The following is a 23260-nucleotide window of genomic DNA, read 5'->3' on the forward strand; positions in this document are numbered from 1 at the left end:
TTTTTATTTCAATTTAGGTTTTTCTGTTGCTACTATGTAGAAATAAAATTAAATTTTGTATATTGATTTTGTATTTTGCAAAGTTACTTTACTTCTTTGCTTGTTCCAGTGGACTTTTTGTGTGAATTTCTTGGGATTTTCTATACACAAGATTATTTCGTCTGTAATTTTACTTCTTCCTCTATAATCTAGATGTCAGTTATTTATTTATTTAGTTAGTTAGTTAGTTAGTTACTTACTTATTTGTCTGAATACACTGATTAGAAACTCCAGTATTATGTTCACTAGAAAGGACAAGAATATATTTCTTTGTCTTAGAATGACAGGATTTGGCTGTAGGTTTGTAAATGCTCATTGTCAAGATGAGGGTGTTCACTTCTGTTCCTAGTTTTCTGATAGTCTTTAAAATGAGTAGGTGTTGCATATTGTTAAATGCTTTTGCTCCACTTATAAAGATAAGAATTTTGTTCTTTTTTCTATTAATGTGGTATATAAAATGAATTTATTTTCAAAGGTTGAAATAACCTTGGATTCATAGGATAAACCCCACTTTATAATGAATATAATGTGTTTTACTCCCTACTCTTCATACTGGCTAATTTATTTGAACTATATTCAGATTTCCAGATTTTTCTTTCTGCCATATCTAATGTACTGTGAAACATCTTTACTAAATTTCTTTAATTTTTTGAGCTTTTCAACTCCAGAATTTTCATTTCTGAAAAAAATATATATAATTGCTTTTACGACACTATTTTCAATTTATTGGTGTCTTGTTTTCTTTACATCATGTAAAAATGTTTGTTTCCACTTCTTAGACAATATTTATAATACTTCTTTCAAGCATTTGTCTGCAAAATCAAACATATGAGTACATTAATTAGACAGTTTCTATTGCCTATTTTTCTATTTCTATCCCTTTAATATGGCTATTACTTTTCTGTGTCATTGTATTTCTTATACCTTTTTGTTGAAAATTAGACATTTTATATAATGTACTACAGCAATGCTAGTTTTCTATTTTTGCTTTTTTAAAATGAAGTTAGTTGACATTAGTGGTTTATTGTGTCTTTTTAAAAATTTAGTCACTTTTCTGGATTAATTCTGAAATTTGTCTTCCCTCTGGTACATAGTTGCTGATGTCTCTGCTTAGATTTTTTTAAATTAATTCTTGATTTTGCTTTTAACTCTAGCTTCCTAGAGTTTCTCTATGTAACTTGAGTACATTAATAATTAGCCAATGACTGATCAGAAATTATGCTCAACCATCTCAGAACAGTAGCCCTTCAGTTTTCTGCAGATGCAGTGTATGGTAAATCACATTCAAATGTCAGCTAATTTTCAAATCTTCCCTGGCATTTATTTTCTGCTGGACCCTTTTGCATCTCCTGTGTTTATGCACACAGCTTCTGGGTTGAACAAGACTATGCGGCTAGCTTAGAAGCTCCTAATTTTTAACTACATATATGTATAGCTTCAATCAGTAATATATTTTCTCCAACCATGAAACGTGAAGCTTTGAAAATCTATTGTAATTTCTACTAACAATACCAATAGGCTTTCTGGGCATTGCTGCCAACATCAACTACAACAAAGGTGTCAGTCCTCATGGCTTTACTCTTCTCTGGCTGAATCTCCCTCCAGTGGTGGAAGTGGGGATATAGCAGAATTCCAGGGCAAGAACGTTATAAAATCCTATTCTTACCTGTTCTTCTGCAGTTTTTCATCTATAAATGCCTCTCAGATTTTTTAATGACTTTGGTTTATTTCCAGATTGTTGAAATAGTTATTTTCATCAATTATGTTCAGTTGTAGAGTGACTTTTTGCAGAAGGTAGCTTGCCAATCTTCTTAATTGCCCATACCTGGATGTCCTACCAACTCTTCCACACATACTTGCCAATCATTTCATTGAAAATGGTTTCACCATTAGATAACATTTGAAACCTAATGTAAAGAAAAAACAGGATTATGTTTTTTCTTGGATACCTCCTTTCTTTTAGACTTTCTTTAAAAGTTTCATAGTAAATGAATCATCAATTTTTCCTAAAACTGAAAATTTCAGTGTCATTGGTTCAGGATATATATAGACATTATCCATATGTATTATATCTGCCTGTTCTATTTTGTAATCTTTCACTGTAACAAAAGTGAAATGGTTTATATGTGTAGAGTAAGAACTCAGTGAAGTGGCAGGCTAAGAAAATGGGTGCAGTATTATTAGGTAGTTATGAACTGGTTAAGGAAATACAAATTAAAGTCTTATAGAAATTATGAACCTCATTTCTTGATTTATTATGTACCCTATTGATTTAGATATATCTTGCATAACTGATGATATGTAAGGTTTTTGAGTAGTATTTCAACATGAAATCTCAATATAAAATAATATATTTAAAAAGAGAAGGCATAGAATATTGGTCTTAAAATTATTTTGAAAATTGGCTTACATTTGCTTTTAGAAAGTAAATTATTTTTTTCTTATAGAAACTGAACAAAGATAGGAGAAAGGAGTTAACCTAATCTTTCTTATTATTAGTGATAATGATGATAATAGCACTTTATGTTATTAAACAACTGACAGTTTAAAAAATAAGCTAAACTAACTTTTATATACCAGAATTTATTTGATATATTTAGCAATTTAGTGTTGCAAGATATACCAAGTGAAACTTACTAGGTACCTATTCACACACTGAGCCAATAATTGGATATATAAAGATGGAAGGGAAAGTCTTAGCATCAAGGAAACTGCAATCCTTAGTGTGAATAAAACACTAAGTAGACAATTACAGTGCAATGGTTTGTGTCACAAGAATGATTTTCACAGATGTTATGGATGTAACCTGAGGAGAAACATCTTAACCTTGGTTTCCTAAGTAAGATAGTGCTAGAATATAACCATACAGGTAAAGATGAATGAAAAAGATGAAAGAAGAGAGAAGAAATCTTATTTTATACATTTTATAAGTCAGGCACTGATCAAGGCACTTCACTTGGGAAATCTTGTTTAGCAAAAGCAACTACTCAGTAAAGATCTTTTCATAATCTTAGGGAAAAACAAACAAACAAATTAAATCCTGAAGCCCATTAGGCATAATTAACTTAGGTAAATTGCTGACATGATTTATGTGTGTACAAAGATTTGCAGGCAGCAATGTGTGTTATGCTGACAGAAAAACATAGAAATATAGAAGAAAGCTTTACAGGTATTGTTATGATAAAGTTAGGGAAAAGTGAAGACTTGACCTAAGGCACTGGCAGTGAGAAAAGAGAAAAGGATAGAGTTGTAAGCATTTGAGGAGTCAGGTAGCATGGGTGAAAGTTGATGAGTTCAACTTAACTTTTAATGTAAGGAAGAGATAAGATTCAAAAGTGATTACCAGATTTCTGACTTGGGCAAATTAGTGAATGATGTTTGTCATTCATTTAGGAAAAGAGAGCAGGAGAGGAAGCCAAATTTGGATGGGAGTAGGATATTAGGGACCAGTAACTAGATCTCCCCAATACAATGCTAACATGTTCTTTCTAAACCAAGCAACCCTTGCATCAACTACTAAGTTCTAGGTTGGGTGGACTAGGCCTTGCCAGAATAACCATTATGATGCAACACATCGTATCTGTCAGGGTCCTTCAGATCCCAGTATCCTTGTGAGTTGAAAGGATCTGAAAAACTACTAATTACTCTCAGCTTTCTTTACATAAACAACTAGCCCTTGAAGAATCATGGTCTCAGAAAGTCTGTCTCTCTCTCTCTCTCTTTCTTTATTTTATTATGATGAAAAAGAGTCACTGAAGAGAGGAATATTTCAGACAGCTGTCACCTGTATTTCTTTTCAGTTAGATAAATATTATGTCAGTTTTTTGCCAAGTACAGACACACTGGCAGGAAAGTTTTCTGAATGAGGCAAAGGAATAACCAGGTTGGCTGTTCTAGCTTTCAATCCTTATTTATTACACCATTGGAGTTTGTCTTAGAACAGAGACAGCTGTCGTTATGCTAGTCTCAGATTAAGCTAACTGTTGTAGACAAGGCTCTGGTGGAAAAAGAGACATACTTATCAGCTTCTGCATTGTGTTCCATCCAGGATTACCTGTCTTTACATTATAGATATGTAACGTGATGGGACCACAAGTCTTGTACCTATACGTGGAAAGCCTTTTAAAGACCTTCAGAGTCAACCCTGAATATAATATCTTTTGCAAAAGATTGAGGATTAAAAAATGTCAAAATACCCTGTAGAATACTAGTTGTAATATACTTATCAACTTTAAGGTTATTTAAAAGTTGTCTTCTAAGCCTAGAAATCTCCTAGTTATTTGCATTTAAATGGCCCTCTAAAACTTACCTAACAATGGAAATTGGTAACCAGTAGATATCATCCATATTGTCCTATTATATCCATGAGTATGATGCTAAATGATGCTAATGATGATTACATGCTCCATAAGAATGTGTCTAAAAAAACACTATCTTATTAAGACATGCATTATAAATGAATCAAGGTGTGAAGCCAACGGTTATCATTCTGAACACTTGCTTTGCACGCAACGTAACACCTTCCACTCCAATTCCGAAAAGAAAAAGACAAAAAACTTCAGGCAGAGTAGTTTACAAACAGCCTTCGGATATCAGTTGTGAATCTGTGACAGGATAGGACAGCTGGTTTTGGTTTTCACATTTACTCATGGGTGCTTTCTGCTCTCTGATCTCAATGGAGAGTGAAGAGTAAAATCCAGCAGTCTGTTGGCACACAGATGTGGAGCCATTGTCAAGCTTTTGCTTTTACATCCCAGTTCCTCCTGATAACCTCTAGTGGCGTAGAAGTAAGGACCCGCCATTTGCATCCCAAAAGGAAGCAGATGATAGTCAACATGTGTAAAACTTATAAACTGTCAACAAACCTCGACTTTGGTCTCTTTGAGCTTTACTTACTCCTTTGCCAGATGGACCCAGGTCTCTCATTTAGTCCAAGTGGGTGATTCCTGTCCTCTTAATAGTGGTAGGACAAACTGGGGGGATGTCCTCTTAGCTTTTTTCTTTCACAGTTACTTACTTCGTGAAATTGCATTAAATAGTTTTGACTACATGTATAGAAAGCATCTTATATTCTATTAAGAAAGATATGTAGTTATTAGCTTTACTGCTAGGAGGAAAAATGTAGGTCATATCTCTATTAGAGCACACATAATCATGTAACACTGGTAAAAGTGTCACTTTTATAACAAGCTCCTTTTCTTGATGTTTATGTGACAATGAGTTGGACTAGAGTTAAAGAGGAAGGTGCAGGTCAACCAGTGCATGGAGCTGATGGCATTCCCACTGAATTTGACAGAACAGTAACAACAGGAGTCAATTTTAATGAGACTGGTGCTCCTTGGGAAGGACATGTGCTGTAAATTATCAGTTCTTGGAAGAGGAGGCAAAAAGGGAGGCACAAAGGAAATTTTTTAAAAGTATGGGTGATAGAACAAGGTGACTTCCCATGGAGAGCGATCAGGGCTCTTGAGAAAATCATCCAAGACCTGCAAGTTAAAAAATTACTGACTTCAAAAGAGAATTGGAATGGAGTGTCTATCAAATGTGTTTTGGTAAATAAGGTCTGAGGGAAGGGTATTGATATGGTTTGACTGTGTCCCCACCCAAATCTCATCTTAAATTGTAGCTCCTATAATCCTCACATGTTGTGGGAGGGACCCGGTGAGTGGTAATTGAATTAAGGGGCAAGTTTTTCCTGTGCTGTTCTTATGATAATGAATAAGTCTCACAAAATCTGATGGTTTTATAAAAGGGAGGTCCCCTACACATGCTCTCTTGACTGCCACCATGTAAGACATGACTTCACTCCTCATTCACCTTCTGCCATGTTAGTGAGGTCTCCCCAGCCATCTGAAACTGTGAGTCAGCTAAACCTCTTTCCTTTAGAAATTACCGAGTCTTGGGTAAGTCTTTATTAGCAGTGTGAGAATGGGCTAATACAGTAAAACGGTCCCATTAGAGTGGGGTGCTACTGCAAAGATACCCAAAAATGTGGAAGTGACGTTGGAACTGGGTAACAGGCAGAGGTTGGAACAGTTTGTAGGTCTCAGAAGAGGACAGAAAAATATCGGAAAGTTTGGAACTTCCTAAAGACTTGTTGAATAGCTTTGACCAAAATGCTGATAGTGTTATAGACAATGAAGTCCAGGTTGAAGTGGTTTCAGATGGAAAAGAGGAACTTGTTGGGAACTGAAGTAAAGGTCACTCTTGCTATGTTTTAGTGAAGACTGGTGGCATTTTTCCCCTGTCCTAGAGATTTGTAAAACTTTGAGCTTGAGAGAGATGATTTAGGGTATCTGGCAGAAGAAATTTCTAAGTGGCAAAGCATTCAAATGAAGCAGAGCATGAAAGTCTGAAAAATTTGCAGCTGACAATGCAATAGAAAAGAAAAACCCCTTTTCTGGGGAGAAATTCAAGCCTGCTGCAGAAGTTTGCACACAGAACAAGGAACCAAATGTGAATCACCAAGATAATGGAGAAAATGTCTCCAGGGCATGTCAGAGACCTTTGCAGCAGCCCCTCCCATCACAGGCCTGGAGGCATAGGAGGGAAATATGGTTTCATGGGTCAAGCCCAGGGTCCCCCTGCTGTGTGCAGCATAGGGACTTGGTGCTCTGCATCCCAGCCACTCTAGCCATGGCTATAAGGGGCCAAGGTACAGCTCAAGCCATGGCTTCAGATAGTGCAAGCCTCAAGCCTTGGCAGCTTTGATGTGGTATTGACCCTGCTGCTACACAAAAGTCAATAATTGAGGTTTGGGAACCTCCACCTAGATTTCAGAAGATGTATGGAAATGCCTGAATGTTCAGGCAGAAACTTGCTGCAGGAATGGAGCCCTCATAGAGAGCCTCTGATAGGTCAGGGCAGAAGGGAAATGTGGGGTTGGAGCCCCCACACAGAGTTGCCATGGGGACACTGTCTAGTGGAACTGTGAGAAGAGGGCCACTGACAGCTTGCACTGTGCACCTGCAAAAGCTGCTGACTCAACACCAGCCTGTGAAAGCAGCCAGGAGAAGGGCTCTACCCTGCAAAGCCATAGGGGTGGATCTGCCCAAAGCCATAGGTGACCACCTCTTGCATCAACATGCCCTGGATATGAGATATGGAGTCAAAGGAGATCATTTTTGAAATTTAAGGTTTAATGACTGCCCTACTTTTGGGGGCCAGTAGTCCCTTCGTTTTGCCAAATTCTCCCATTTGGACTGGGTACATTTATCCAATGCTGATACCCTCATTGTGTCTAGAAAGTAACTAACTTGCTTTTGAATTTACAGGATCATAGGCAGAGGGGACTTACCTTGTCTCAGATGAGACACTGGACTGTGGACTTTTAAGTTAATGCTGAAATAAGTTAAGATTTTGGGGGGTTGTTGGTAAGGCATGATTGGTTTTGAAATGTGAGAACATGAGATTTGGGAGGAGCCAGGGTGTAATGATGTGGTTTGGCCGTCTCCCCACCCAAATCTCATCTTGAATTTTATTAATCCCCACATCAAGGGTAGGGCCAGGTATATATAATTGAATCATGGGGCGGTTTCCCTCATACTGTTGTTGTAATAATAAGTCTTACAAGATCTGATTGTTTTATAAATGGGAGTTCCCCTGCACAAGCTCTCTGGCCTGCTGCCATATAAGACATGCATTTGCTCCTCCTTTGCCTTCTGCCATGATTGTGAGGCCCCTCCAGCCACGTGGAACTGTGAGTCAATTAAACCTCTTTCCTTTATAAATTATCCAGTCTCAGGTATGTCTTTATTAGCAGCATGAGAACAGACAAATACAGGCATGCACTGTAATATAAGAAAGAAAGAATTCTGCTATGGGTTCCAAAAACTGCTGTGGTAACCTGGTCAGTTAGATCTTATTCTGGCATCATTTTATAACCATACATAATGAGCAAACTCAAACTTGCATGAAATGATCAAGTCTGAGATCTTAAGAAAATTGGGGAATTTTATAGAACTTTAAAATGCAAATCATGTATTTCAAGATGTTAATGTGAAGAAATGCACTGTATATCATCATGTATTTTTTTCCACTTTCTCTCCCTCTTTCCAGAAACTAGGGACTTCTATAATTTGTTTCTCTTTCAGATTCACTTACTTCTCTTTTTTGATCCAAATGTTTTGCAGATGTGTTATAAACAAATAGGTAACCGAAAGCTTTTCTTGCCTTTTGGTGCCTTAATCTTTTATTATTCTAATGTTAAAAATTACAGTTTTCCATTATCCACAGAAGCTGCTTTTAGGATACATGAAAAGTAAATTCTATACTGGGATGTATGCCATTGGAGTCTATTTTCCTCTATGATATCTTATCACAGTTTCATTTTGTGGCTTAGAGCTTAGGGCAAATATATTTCCTATTCTTATTTTTATGTTTGAGAAGAATATTACATAGTATCTCTTAAATGCTCCAGGGCCAGCTTTTGGAAATCATTAAGAATCTTATACTTTAACATAGAGAACCAAAAGCAATGGTTACATTGAGGGCCAAGTTTCTTTTCTAAAGCCTTGTTCTGTTGTTAATACCATTGCTGTTATTTATTGGGCGAACATAGTCTGCTGATACTTTCACAAGATGTATATAACTGTCTGCATTCTATAAAGGAGAAGACTGTGCATCAGAGACTTTAAGTCAGAAACCTAAGTCACATAAGTGAAAGTTGCTAAATCAGGATGGAAACCTAGTTATATGTGATTTAAAAACCCATGTGCTTTCTACGACAGTCTATTCCTACAAATTAGGATTAATAATAGAAATAAGCATCTCCTTTTCCACTACATTTGATATTTATTGAATTTAATAATTTTTGGCAGGTTGTAACATAAGCTAACAATAATTACAGACAATTACATGTTAAACTGGGCAGTACTTACAATGCAATAGCAATTAGTGAGAAGGATGGTAAGTGAAATAATAGGGAAAAGGTGCATGAAGGTTGGAATTGAACTAAGTCTCATAAATAATAATGGCTGCATTCTGAAAGGGCCATAGCATTTACATTGATTTCTATATATCTGATCTTCTTGGCATCCTGGCAGTGTTGCTATCATCTTGCCTATCTCACATATAAGGACATTGAAACCCATGAATGATGCTCTCTCCCTCACATACAAGGACCTCCCAAGGGAGCAGCCTGCCTAAAGTAGATGCCATTTGACCAGGTGTGGTGGCTCACGCCTGTAATCCCAGTACTTTGGGGGGCTGAAGCCAGCAGATTGCTTGAGCTCAGGAGTTGGAGACCAGCCTGGGTAATACGGTGAAACCCCTTCTCTACTAAAATACAAAAAATTAGCTGGGTGTGGTGCTGTGCACCTGCAGTCCCAGCTACTCAGAAGGCTGAGGCAAGAGAATTGCTTGAATCCAGGAGGCAGAGGTTGCAGTGAGCCGAGGTAAGGCCACTGCACTCTAGTCTGGGTGACAGAGCGAGAATCCATCTCAAAAAAAAAAAAAAAAAAAGTAGATGCCATTTATATATTAATTCAAATATATTTATTGATAGCTTCCCTCTGGCATGCACTGTACCAGGCTCTTAGGAAACAGCGGTGAACAGGATACATAATGTTCCTGTCCTCAAGGAACTTATGCTCTTGTACAAGCACAGTCTATCAGTTATTAAATATAATAAGCTTGAGGTATAATCAACATAGTCGCATAATCAGATAATTCGCATAATCTTAGGTGCTATGGAGGAAATAAAGTAAGAAATTATAACAGTGATTAGAGCTAGCAGTAGATGAGGGGAGAAGATGGCATAGTACTTTAGATAGTGGAGTTGGAGAGGGCTTCTTTTAGAAGGTCACATTTGAAGTGAGGTCTGTGTGAAGAAGAGTCAGACATTAAAGAAAAAAAAAAAAAAAAAAGACAAGGAAAGCTTGAGAAATGTCTTCCAGATGGAGGAAGAACACAATTAAACATCCATAGGAGAGAATCAAAGTGCCATGCTCAAAGAACTAAAAGATCTCCCGGATTTCTGAAATACAGAGCACAAGTTTGGGGAGGAAGACAGAGGTCTCATTATGCAGGGCTTTGCAGAACATAGGAAGAGTTTGGAGTTTATTCTAAGTGACATTGCAGGACATTGGAAAACTTAAAGCAAGAAAATGTTAGTATTGGATATAAATTTTCAGAAAAAAGTATTCTGGATTACATGTCTAGAGAAGAAGTATTCATCCAGAAAAAAAGTATTCATCCAGAATACTTTTGTGGGTACAGGCAGATCATTTAGCAGGCCCCAGTAGCAAACAATGGTGACAATGGAATTCAGGAAAGTTGGTGGATATATTTTGGGCACTGAACCAAAAAGACATGTTATTTAATTAGGAGTAGGGGTGAGAGAAATAGAAGAATTAAATTTAATTGTAAGTATTTGGTGCAAGCCATCAGATACATGTTGCTGCCCTTTTCTGTTTTTTTTTTTTTTTTTTTTTTTTTTTTTTTTTTTTGAGGAGGAATCTTGCTCTGTCGCTCAGGCTGGAGTGCAGTGACTCATCTCCACTCACTGCAAGCTCCACCTCCCAGGTTCACGCCATTCTCCTGCCTCAGCCTCCCATGTAGCTGGGACTACAGGCATCCGCGACCATGCCCGGCTAATTTTTTTGTATTTTTTTAGTGGGGTTTCACCATGTTAGCCAGGATGGTCTCGATCCCTGACTTCGTGATCCTCCTGCCTCGGCCTCCCAAAGTGCTGGGATTACAGGCGTGAGCCACCGCGCCCGACCCCTTTTCTGATTTGAAGAAGGGAATGGAAGGAGCAATTTGCAGAAATGGGAGGTGAGATACCAAGAGTACCATTTGAGATACACTCATCTTGAAATGTTATTCAATATCCAATGCAAGACACCATGTTTAAAGAGTCTAACCTCAAGAGAAAGATCAGGACTCAAGTTAAAAATTTGGTTATTGGCTTATAGATGTTATTTAAAACTATAGGACAAAATGAGATCATCTTGGAAGACAGTTTAGATAAAGAACTCATGAGGGCTTCCACCAATGTTGGCTGCTCCTACATTCATAACTTTAATAACTTAAATAGGAGATAAAAAAGGAAACTGAGATATTGCTGGTGAAATAGCTGAGAGAACCATGGTGGCACAGAAGTGAAGAAAAGACGGTATTTCCACAAGGAGCAAGTATTCATGTGCCTCAGTTGTTGCTGCAAGGTCCATTAGCTAGTGGAAGATATATAAACATTGGATTTATCCACACCAAGGTCACTGGTAACCTGAACAATAGTGATTTTAGTAGACTGGATGAAATGGAAATCCATACAAAGTCTAATAAAAAGAAACAAAAAGGAAGTGAGGGAATGGAGGTAATAAATAGAGACAAAGGTTTTAAAGATATTTGCTGTGAGGAAAATGCATAAATGAAGCAATAGGAAAGGATATGGAGTAAAGAAAGAATAATTTAAGTCTTTATTTTGAGCAGTGTTATGACTTCCAATCATTGTTTTTGTACATTTCAATCCCTTAGAGTACTAAAAGTCACATAACTCTTGGAAATAAAATGAAAGTCAAAATGAGGTCTTCCTATTTCAGGGAGAATAGTATAAGCAAACTTTAAGAAATTTAATAACAACCACCATTTACTGAGAGTCTCCACTTTTTAAAACATGATGTCAGGATCTGGCAATATAGAGACAATAAATTAATAAATTTATTCAAAATATACAGTTTAGTGAGCACCTACAACATGTCAATATAATTCTAGGTGCTGAAGTTTCAACAGTGAAACAGACAGAATACATTGCTTTCCTTATTTTTTTTTCTGTGTGGAGGAGAGGAAACAGACAGTAAATGAACGAGTAGAATATCTACTTACAGCAAAAAGTTCTATAGGAAAAAAATGCAGCAGGGGAGGGATATAGGTAGGACACAGAGGTGGGGAGAGGTAGAAATTTTTAAATATAATTGAGAAAACTATAGTGAAAAAACTGTTTGAACAAAAATATAACAAATAATATTGAGAAATATTGATATCTGCGTGAAAAATAGGTTCAGGCAAAGGAGATTACAATACAAAGGACCTTGAAGTAGGATCTTCCCAGGTCAAGTATATAAAGTAGGAGAGAGAGAACATGTCACATGCTTATCTCTATGCAGTTCATTCTTGATTTTGACAAGAGCAGTTCAGCAGAATAGTGGAGAAGGAAGCCAGGTTGAAATGTGGAGAGAACTAGGTGGAGGTAGAAAATACAGTCAACTATTTTGAGAAGTTTTACTGTAAAGGAAAATAGAGAATTGAGATGGTTGTTGGAGGACAGTGAGGTCTGGAGAGGGTTTTTTTTCAAAGATGGAATTATAACTGGATGTTTGTACACTGATGGGAATTGTCCAGCAGAAAAGGAAGAACCAGTGAGCAGCAGAGAGGAAGAACTGCTGAAGCAAAGTCCCTGGAGAGGGGAGAGAGGTTAGGTAGTGATTAAAAAGACAAATAAGTGAAAAGTTTGGCATCAGGTGTACAGACAAATTGACACACCCACAGGAATAAAGGTAGAATAGGGCTCAGATGCATGTAGATATGTGGTGAGAAACTGGAAACAATATTTTTTATAAATCCTCTGTTTAGTCAGAGAGAAAGCAAGTTATTAGCTGAGACGTTCAAGAAAGAGATTTTGGAAATTTGATGAGAAGAGAGAAAGCATGAAACAGTCATTTAAAAAGTGAAAGGATCAGAAGTATAGGATTGACCGACAGCACTGGGTCTCCCTTGAAGTTGGTGATCATGCATTTTAAATGAGGCAAATCAGGGCAGTTCCATGAATTTTTCCAGCTGTGCTCTGTTGTGCAGAGGAGAAGGCGGGGGGAGACAGAGAGCACCCTTTAGTTTATAATAGCTCAGGAGAGAGAAAGAGAGAAGAAAAGAAAAGAAAAATAGTAAAACAAAAATACAAAATGTGTAAGTGCTACAATTGAATTACTTCAGATATAGTGAGAGTTCAGAATTGAGAGCAAGAACTCTGGCTGTACATGAGTAATAGGTATAGGAAGGTTAGACACAGAAATAAGTGCTTAATGCATTAATAAATAAGTAGGGATGGAGAACATGTATTTCTGAAAGCACTGATGAGTTTATCATTATTATATAATTTTATTATCCATCAAAATCAAGACAGAAAGTATAATTTTAGTAGTCTAGAAATAGTCATAATAATGGAAACAGTAATGAAAATTATGCTAATATAAAATAGCAGATGATATATACTACAGGATGCACAATATGATCTATAATTTTACTACATTTCTTACTCTTGTATCATCTATTATTGTTTAGTGAATCTCAGAAGCACAGTTACGTATAGCTATTATTCTTCCCATTTTACGAACGAGAAAGCCAAGACACAGCTTATTAAGTCACTTGCACATGACAAAAAAAAAAAAAACAAACAAACTGGTAATTAGCAGAAAGAGGGTTCAGATCCAGATGTACCTGATATAAATTTTTCCCAAATAATCAAAAATATTATTCCCAGGCGTGGAATTTTAGGCTACTGCATCCTGGCAGAGTTAAGATCAAAGGTGCTTATCAGTACCGTTGAATGTGGTATCCAATATAATATCTAAATTAAAGCTTTGTCTTAAGATCTCATACAATTAGAATAGCACATTGATTTTCTTGCCACATGCTGGCAAGGTTGAGATCTGAACGTTGAATTACTCTGAGCATGAGATGCTGTATTTGAAAACCAAAGGTTCAAATGGAATCCTAAAATCCAAGCAGAAACCTGCAATGCCTACTAGTTTCATAGCATTTACTGCTTCGGAAGACAGCTCCATCTGCTCCTCTGAACAGGAGACTTTAATTGTGTCACAGAAAGGAATGGCACAGTCTTCAAGGCTTCTGTTCTGTCAGAAAGAGTTTGACAGTATACAACGTAGTTGTTCTTACACAACAAGGTCAATGTTGGAGTTATCTCACTGAGTCAATTCCATCAATACTGAGAGAGAGGGATCAGTGAAGATGAAATAAAGAAACAACTGGTGTGCTCACGGTTTGTTTGTTGCCCTCTGTCTTCATGGATAGACTTATTATTACAGGGTCTGGGGATGACAATAAAAACTGAGAGGTGAGAGATGTCCTGTGAAGCCTGTCGCAGGACAAGTCGCACCAGCAGGGTACAGTGTGAAAATGAAATGTCTCTGTCTTCTGAACCTGTTGAAATGTATCTCTGACAGACTATGAAACTGACTTTTCTTATTAACAACTTATCAATCTGTTGGAGAAAACTGTGTGGGGGTGAGGAGTAAAAGTTGACTGAAGTTAGAGTGAGGTACCCCGAAAGTTAGCTGTATATTTTGAAAACAACCATATCCAGTTTTCTTAAAAGGATGAAGAGAAAATCAAAAGAGAGCACGCATTTGGGTCATTAAAAATGTAATATAAATGTAGCTCTCTTTGATGAATTTGGAAAAAAAAGTAGAGCAATTTTTATTAATCCTACTCAATTCTCACAAATGCAAAAACTCTCTCCTCTTAATTTTCTAGAATGTAGATTTCTCAAGGACATTTTAAATTTAAGACTGGCTATCCGCTGTCTCCTAGCACACATCAGGAATATGCCTTTCTTCCTTCCTGCATAGTGGTGTGTTTTTGAGAAATACTGATTGATTCTAATAGTAGATGTAGTAAGCAAATATATATATTTCTGGGACTAAAATGAAGTAAAATATTCTAAGTCAAAATACACACAAATATGTGACTCTCATGTAAATACGTATTTGTGATTTGGGCAGATTTGTCAAAAATTATTGCAACAATATTTGTGGTTTTACCCACTTTTCTAAAATTTTGTTCCATCAAGAGTGGGTTTTATTTCCCTTCTCTTGGAAAAGGAGTGGGTCTTTGTGACTGTCCCAATTCTTGTAGATTGTAGTGGACGTGGTGCTGCATGGCTTCAGAAGTGAAGTCCTAAAAAGTTACATAGCTTCTGCTTGCATCTCTCTTAGGGCGTTTGCCTCAGCAACATAGTAGAGAGACCAACAATAGAGATGATAGAGCTAGAGCTACAAATAAAGCTGGAAATACAGATGGATGTGGGCATGGACATGGACAAATAGATGGAGAAAGACATGAAGGAAGGGAAAATCCAAGGAACCCTAGCTCCTTCGTCTCTCTTCTATTTGAGCCTTCTCATCCCAAGCTCCAGGCATATGAGCAAGTAATCCTTCAGATAATTCTAACCTCAGCCTTCAAGTGGCCTAAATTGTTTAAGGCCACTAAATTTTGAGGTGGTTTGTCACACAGCATTAGATAACAACCACAGTCATAACATTCTTTTTTAATTTTATAAAAATAAAGAAGGTTTCAGTGTATGCATTTAGAAATTATACTTAGCATAACTATATACTACTGAAGCTGGGTGGGATATTAGGGGCCATTTGGAGTCATTAAATTCCTTTGTAGGACACTGATTCTCCCAGCAGTTCTGTTGTCATACTCAAAAGGCAAGGACGGAGCAACAAGAAATCCGCTGATTCCTAGGACGATGCTGTTTCTTGATGAACATTATGAAACCCTGTTTTTTTTCTGAGTCATACCTACATAAGTAGAATGAATGTGAAGGTCTTATAATCACCATACTCTTTACATCTCTGAAGCTATTTACCAATAGTGATTAATACTAAAATCAAATACTGATTGCCTGAGAACTAGAATCATAACAGGTATATCCGTGTTTTCTGTGCAGTTAATATAAAAAAGTGAAGAACAAGACTCCCTAGTGTCAACAAGAGACCTGGGAAGATAACTTTACTGTAGGTTGAAGGTGGAGATAATGTCTTACTTATCTTCACAATCTTGAAACTAGTGTTTAGTACACCCAGGGTTAATTTATTTTGTATAGATATGCCTATCGCTGGAATATTTACATAGTCTCAGAACTGCATAAAAATAGAGTATTAAGATATGTTTATTTAAAAAAAAGAAAAGTGATTCAAATCAATCTGGTTTAAACAATGAATGGCTGTCACAATTGAAAATTCCAAAGGGCAATTTGACTGTAACTGACGATTTGTCCAATTGGTCAAGTTGTAGGACTAGAACAAGTTTTCCTTCCTCTTTTTCCACTTCTGAGATTTAGTTTTAGAGTCTGCTTTATTCTCAGCCCACTTTTTCTGTCTTTGGCCCAAGATGGCTGCCATAGGATCTTAAATCTGCATGATTCCTAATCTCAACCACTCAACAAACATCCTTTTTCTCAAGGGTGTAACTTAGGTGATGTATATTTCATTGATTCAATTTCTGGGACATAGTAATGGAACTGAAAATCAGCTTAGGTTTAAGCTTCATTGTTGGACATGAAGTAACCAAAGCATTCCTTGTAGCATGGAGGAACAGGTTTTATACATCTCACTCAATTAAAATATTATTATTATAAAAAGGTGAGTTGGACATTGGATGGCCAAACCAAGAAATGTGCACTCCAAAGATCCATTTAGGAATCAATGTATTCCAATGTCTAAAAAACCCAGTCCTATCCAATGAGTTAGTTCTTCCTTTTTATGGATTACTTTAAGAATTTCTTTTGACCAACGCAATGCAGTACTAATTATTTATGGAAATGTTTCTCTGCATAAGGGTTTTTGCACTTTTATAGCTTTAGAGAGTGAGAAAAAAAAGATAATTTCAAGTCATCTGGAATATCCCCAGTGTTCTCCGCTGTAAAATCTTTGGATGAAGTAAAGTAATAACTTGGGAGGCTTGAGAATCAACTGGCTTATGATTTATCCAACTGCAAATTAGACTAGTTCAACTGGGTAATAAGAATAATAATAATAATACATGCTTGGGGAATGTAATACACAGTGGAAGAATAAAGGGAGCATTTCCCTCTTTTTCTACAGGCTTCAGAGAATGCTTATTAACCAAGTGACTGATGTGCTACTTGTGTCATTAAACATGTGCGGAACTCTGTGGTTATGAAACTACTTCAATTAGGTGGTGCACATCCCAGGGAAGTGAGGAGCTTAAAGAATATTTGGGTCATAGGCAAAGTCAAATTTCTTGAAAGCACATTTTTAAACCAAAGCTCTAGAAATATTCTTATTCTACTGATGTATTTCTTATTCTACTAAATATTTTTGCATTTTAATTTAGGGTAAGGATGAGCTCAGTGTATAGTTACAACTATCAAATTTATAAGCAAATGTAGCCTATGAGAAGAGTGGTGTAAGGATTGGAATCTGTGAGACTCCATTTATAAGCAAGTGGAGTCTATGAGAAGATCGATATTTTTAGTAAAATTAGGAAAAGGGCCATTTTTACTAAAATTAATAAAAGATCCTTCCCTGTAAAGAGAAGGGAAAATAGAAAACCATTTATATAATAAGTCAAACAAAATTTTAATTAATTATTTGATTTTTAGGCAGCAGTAAGAATGAATAAGACCAAGTATTTGATAGTACAACAGAGTGACTATAGTCAATAATAATTTAATTGTGCATTTAAAAATAACTAAAAAAGTATAATTGGATTGTTTATAACACAAAGGATAAGTGCTTGAGTGGATGGATAGACCATTCTCCATGATGTGACTATTATGCATTGCATGCCTGTATCAAAATATCTCATGTACCCCATAAATATATACCTACTATGTACCCATGAAAATTAAAACTTAGGCTGGGTGTGGTGGCTCACGCCTGTAATCCCAGCACTTTGAGAGGCTGAGGCGGGCAGATCATGAGGTCAGGAGATGGAGACCAAGTATTTGATAGTACAACAGAGTGACTATAGTCAATAATAATTTAATTGTGCATTTAAAAATAACTAAAAAAGTATAATTGGATTGTTTATAACACAAAGGATAAGTGCTTGAGTGGATGGATAGCCCATTCTCCATGATGTGACTATTATGCATTGCATGCCTGTATCAAAATATCTCATGTACCCCATAAATATATACCTACTATGTACCCATGAAAATTAAAACTTAGGCTGGGTGTGGTGGCTCACGCCTGTAATCCCAGCACTTTGAGAGGCTGAGGCGGGCAGATCATGAGGTCAGGAGATGGAGACCATCCTAGCTAACACAGTGAAACCCTGTCTCTACTGAAAAATACAAAAATTAGCTGGGTGTGGTGGCGGGCACCTGTAGTCCCAGCTACTCGGGAGGCTGAGGCAAGAGAATGGCATGAACCCGGGAGGCAGAGCTTGCAGTGAGCCAACATCACGCCACTGCACTCCAGCCTGGGCAACAGAGGAAGACTCCATCTCAATAAATAAATAAATAATTAAAAATTAAATATTTAAAAAATGACCATATAGACAATGTTTAATTATTTTAAAAGTTTGGGAGATAGAGAAGACCTTTCCTTATTCTCAATGGATTAAGTTAGATGATGCCTTTTATTGAACCAATTTCTGGGTCATAGTAATGGAATTTATAATTAGTTAAGGGTTTCAGGTTTAGCACAAAAATAGCAACTGATCTAAGCAGTGTTTCTTTGTTTGGCTAGCTGTTTACTTTCAGTTAGGGGACAGGCTGTCATGTCTGGACCAAGCTTGTAGGTTTATAAACACTGGTCCTCTCATATAGCATTGGTATGACTTGGGGACACATTACTTAATCTTTTTGTGCCTCCAGTGCCTCATATGTGAAATGAGAAAAATAACGATAGTAATTGCTTAGGACTGTTGATGAATTAAATATGTTAATATATGTAGCCTGTTTTCAACAGTACCTGTCACATAGCAAATATTACAGAAATATTAAGTACTTAACTGGTAGCTTGCCTGGTTATCAAATCTTAGGTTGAACACCATCTTCCTCTTCCTTTAGAATTTTGCAGATAGTGATCCAGTTCTCCTCACTACAGATTTTTATTAAATTACACTGCCATGATAATCCTGAATCCTTTTGATTGTCTTTTCTCTTTCAAGGTTTTTAAGGTTTTCTTTTGCTCCAACATTTAAAATCCACAAAGATGTTCCTTGGTAGGAGCCTTTCTTCAACCACTGTGATGGGCAATGTGAGTGTCCTCTAAATTTGGAAACTAATAGACTTGAGTTCTGGGAATTTTTATTAAGTTATCACTTTGATCATTTCTTCTTCCCATATGTATTCTTCACAGTTTCTGCAACTCCTACTATTTGGATATTTATCTTCAAGGGATAACGCTTAAATTTCTATTTTTCTCACATTTTCTATGTCTTTTTGTTTACTTTCTATTTTATTCTACTTTATTATACAATGTTCAATACATGCAAGGGACTTTGAAAGTTCCTGGTACACATTAAGGGCTAAAGAAATAATGTCTTTCTTTTGCTCTTTCTCTTCTTCCTCCTTATCCTTCTCTTCCTTGTCTTTTTGTTTGCTTATTATAACCTCCTAAGAAATATGTTCAACTTCTGGGTGTTTTATTAAATGCTCTGGTTTCAGCAGCATTTCTCTCCATTCAGTATATTTGGACCCCTGTTCTCAGTCCAGGAAAATATTAAATCATGTATAAGTGAACCAGACTTTTTTTTTTAACTACCATTTATTAAACACCCACTGTGTGTCAGGAAATCAACTAAATTGGCTTCCTTGAAAGCACTGAAACAAGTAGTCAAAACAACCCCATAAGATAACTTAAGTCTTATATAATTTTACAATAAAGACATCTCCTAATGTGTGCAGGTGGTCTGAGTCCTCAGCAGTTGTGATAAGCCTGGCTGCACTTGCACAGTTCTGACAATGGAATGTAGCTGGAGTTCTCACTAGGGAAGGAGAGAAGAAGATGCAAGCTTGTTGTTTTACTCAGGCACAGGGATTCTTTATTTCAGTGAGCACAGAGGAAAATGAATATGTTCGGAGAAAAAAGCCTGGTGGATGTGCAGTCTGTATTAGTCCTCCCTGCAGTAAATGATGTACCAAAATACATTTTCTCCATGTGAAGGAGTGACATATTTTAATTTAGATTCTCCCTTCCTGACCTCCCAGTGACTTTCCATCAAATGAAATCATATTTATGTATGTGATTAATGCAGGCATGCCATGATTTGCAACTTTGGGGAGTTTTCATTCATTTATTCAGCCATCGTTTCATTTTCTCTAATACTTTTAGGACAAACCGAATGAAATTTCTGGTACTCAACTGTGACCTAAAAATGACAATTGCATAGAGTTCAAAATAACACTTATTGAATTCTGTCTAAAAGTAACTGTGAGAGATTAAAAATTTATTAGATATAAACATAGATGGTATTAACAAGACGATTATGTGTTTCTCCATATGTGCCACAAATGTTGTTTGAGCACTTACTAGGCATCGAACTCAGAGAATACAATGGTAAACAAAATAGGTGCAGTCCATGCCTACATGGGGGTAAAAATCTTTTGGAGGAATAAAACTACACTTAAACCACTGTATTATTAGAAAGAGGTAGTTGCTATAAAGTGGTATTGTAGTTCAAAAGAGAATGATGTAAGTCTTTCTAAAGAGATTCAGAAGAGGTTTCATATAGAAGGTGGTGTAAAGGTAGGCCTTGAATATTGGACAGAATAGTGAGGATGGACGAACCAGCTGGAGGGAATGGCAAATATACCCAGGTGCGTGTTTGATTCCTGTGGAACATAGATGAAATTTTTCTCATGAAGTGTTTATAGTGACTTGGGGGAGCAAAATATAAATAAGTAATTTTAATAAGAGAGAAGAATATGTGAGTTTACTGTAGATATATCTACATTTGTTTTTATTTATGGAAGAGTGATTCATTGTGACTGCGGAAATCAGAAAGAATTTCTTAGTCAAGACATTGTCATCTGATTTACTTAGAGTGCGGAATATAATTAACGTGGGTGAATAATAAGTTGAAGGAAAGACAGTAGGGAAGACAAGGTAGTGAAGAAGTTTATGATGTATTTAAGGAACAAGATTATGATATGATGATCCTGGAGAATAGAGATGAGGTTGTTCATATGTGTTGGAATAAATGAAGGAGAAGTTTGATGTCTTATGCAGAAGAGCTTGTATTATATTCAATAGGACATCAATGAAAGTATCTGAAAAAATATTTTTTTTCTGAAAAAGCTAAGACACAGAAGAGGAAAATATACTGCCTAGATCATTCCTGTCTTGTATTAAAATAGAGTGACATTCAGTGTAATATAGTGGCAAGAAAAGTGAACTTGGAGTTGGAAGATACAGGCAGATTGACTAATGCCTCTAAAGCTTAATTTCCTCAACCCTTCAAAATACAGAGTTAATGATTCCTAATTTTGTTTAGTTTATAAGGCCATTGTCAATATATACAAGATAATGATGGTACCATCTGTTAGAAAAATGCAAAAGTCTGATTGTGAGTTTGAATTTTAAAAAGGTAACTTCGGACAAGGGTGAATGACTCTTAGTAATCATCCAGTCTCCATACATGTTCATAAAATACAGGTATTGATGAAGAATGTATGATATCATCCATGACCACCATTGAATTCCCCCTCAAACCATAAATGCTGTCATGGATAAGCATTGTCCTCAACACTCCCCCATTACAAGGGACAAGAGACAGGAAATGAAATAGTCATGTTTTGCCAGGACTTCTTTTAATTGTTTATAAAGACTTTGCCAATAGTTTCCTAGTCATTGCATCACATGGACCAGATATAAGGTGAAGACACCCTCACAATCAATCGGAAAGGAGAGCTGATAAAAAGAAAACTAAAAAAACTTAAACAAAATTAATTGAGAAAACATTTAATTAGGAATTTATAGGATTAGATAATTAGTCCAGTTCTGACTTCATATTCTGTACTGCAACATTGTTCTTTTCCCTCTTTTTTCTCCTCTGGCTTCTTTTCTTAGCTATATGTTTTAGAAAATTTATGTTGTCTTTTAATATGCGTTACCTGAAAATAGACTGTCTAGATACTAGCTATTAAAATACAAGAATACAAGCCAAGAATGATCTAGCCAGTATATTTCCCACTTCCAAAATCTTAATTGTGCAGGACTTGTCATCTTTTACAAAGAGAAAATCTGAGAGTCAGAGAAGTTATTTTGCCCAAAGACATACCAAAAAGTAAGTGACTATACCATCACCAGATGTGGTGGCTCATGCCTGTAATACAAGCACTTGGGGAGGCCAAGGCAGATGGATTACTTGAGGCAGGAGTTCAAGACCAGCCTGGCCAACATGGCGAAAACAATTCTCTATTAAAAATACAAGAATTGGCTGGGCGCGGTGGCTCAAGCCTGTAATCCAAGAACTTTGGGAGGCCGAGATGGGCGGATCACGAGGTCACGAGATTGAAACCATCCTGGCTAACATGGTGAAACCCCGTCTCTACTAAAAATACAAAAACCTAGCTGGGCGAGGTGGCGGGCACCTGTAGTCCCAGCTACTCGGGAGGCTGAGGCAGGAGAATGGCTTGAACCCGGGAGGCAGAGCTGGCAGTGAGCTGAGATCCGGCCACTGCACTCCAGCCTGGGGGCAGAGCGAGACTCTGTCTCAAAAAAAAAAAAAGAAAAAAAAATAAAAGAATTAGCTGGGCATAGTGTGGCATACCTGCAATCCCAGCTACTTGGTAGGTTGAGGCATGAGAATCACCTGAGCGCAGGAGGCATCACTGCACTCCAGCCTGGGTGACAGAGTGAGACTCTGACTCAAAAAAATAATAAATAAATAAATAAGGTAAGTGACTGTACTAGGATTGAAATCTAGGTTAATGTGACTGTAAAGTCAATGATCTTTTAACTCTACCATGTTGTTTTTTATACATAAAACATAAGAGAGGGGGCGGAGCAAGATGGCCGAATAGGAACATCTCCAGTCTCCAACTCCCAGCGCGAGCGACACAGAAGACCGGTGATTTCTGCATTTTCAACTGAGGTACTGGGGTCATCTCACTAGGGAGTGCCGGACAATCGGTGCTGGTCAGCTGCTGCAGCCTGACCAGCGAGAGCTGAAGCAGGGCGAGGCATCGCCTCACCTGGAAGCGCAAGGTGGAAGGGAATCCCTTTTCCTGGCCAAGGGAACTGAGACACACTACACCTGGAAAATCGGGTAACTCCCACCCCAATACTGTGCTTTAAGCAAACAGGCACACCAGGAGAATATATCCCACACCTGGCCGGGAGGGTCCCACGCCCACGGAGCCTCCCTCATTGTTAACACAGCAGTCTGCGGGGATCTAACCGCGAGGCAGCAGCAAGGCTGGAGGAGGGGTGCCCGCCATTGCTGAGGCTTAAGTAGGTAAAAAAAAGCCACTGGGAAGCTCGAACTGGGTGGAGCTCAC

The sequence above is a fragment of the Rhinopithecus bieti genome, unplaced genomic scaffold (assembly GCF_001698545.2).
Source record: "Rhinopithecus bieti isolate Rb0 unplaced genomic scaffold, ASM169854v2 scaffold_388, whole genome shotgun sequence".
Taxonomy (NCBI): Eukaryota; Metazoa; Chordata; class Mammalia; order Primates; family Cercopithecidae; genus Rhinopithecus; species Rhinopithecus bieti.